Genomic DNA, 846 nt, shown 5'->3' on the forward strand with positions numbered 1-846 from the left:
CAAACTTCCAAATGAAGATGATATTCCACAATATGATCGAGGAACCAGAGATCATGCTTCACTTCCTCCACCTCCTCCAATTATTATCCCTGACCCACAAGTTCGAAGGCTTGAAAAGTTCAAGCTAACTCAAGCCCTTTTGGCAAGTAAACACGAAGATGGGAAACCTGTGTGTGCACATGTCTTAGAGATGAAGTCACACATTGACATGTTAAGGATCCTGGGTGTCAATATTTCAGGTGAGTTGGTTGTTGATTGGGTTCTTTAGTCGCTTCCTGAATCATATAGTGAGTTCGTTAGAGAGTACTATATGATGGATCATGACGTGACCCTCATTAATCTCACCTATTTGCTTATAGCTGCTGAATCAGCAATGATTTGGCATGCTGGTCAAGCAAATTTATCTGGCGAATCAAACTCTTAAACTTCAATGGACACTGGCAACATTGGAAGTCCAGAAAGGACTAAGCATAAGATTATCCCATGTGTTGTGCCAAAGGAGTCCATTTGCTTTTATTTCCAAGAGAAGGGGCATCAGAGACGAAGTTTCCCAAACTACGTGAGAGATCTAAGAGATGGGAGAGTCAGGGCATATGGCTCTACTTTAGGTAAAATCCATTATCTAACTCTTTTGAGTTCCTATTCTAGATTCTTAATTCATGATGTGATAAGATTGCATTTTGATGTATTGTAGGATCGAAGAAAAGAGAGGAAGCTTAAGGGATGAAGTGAGCTGAATCTAATCGTGAAGGAAATGGATTTCGATCGCATTTTTCGAAGATTGGATTTTTGAGCTACTACTTGGAGTTAGAATAGATTGCTTAGGAATATGTAATAGCATAGTTT

The sequence above is a fragment of the Lactuca sativa genome, chromosome 9, assembly GCF_002870075.4.
Source record: "Lactuca sativa cultivar Salinas chromosome 9, Lsat_Salinas_v11, whole genome shotgun sequence".
NCBI classification, from domain to species: Eukaryota; Viridiplantae; Streptophyta; class Magnoliopsida; order Asterales; family Asteraceae; genus Lactuca; species Lactuca sativa.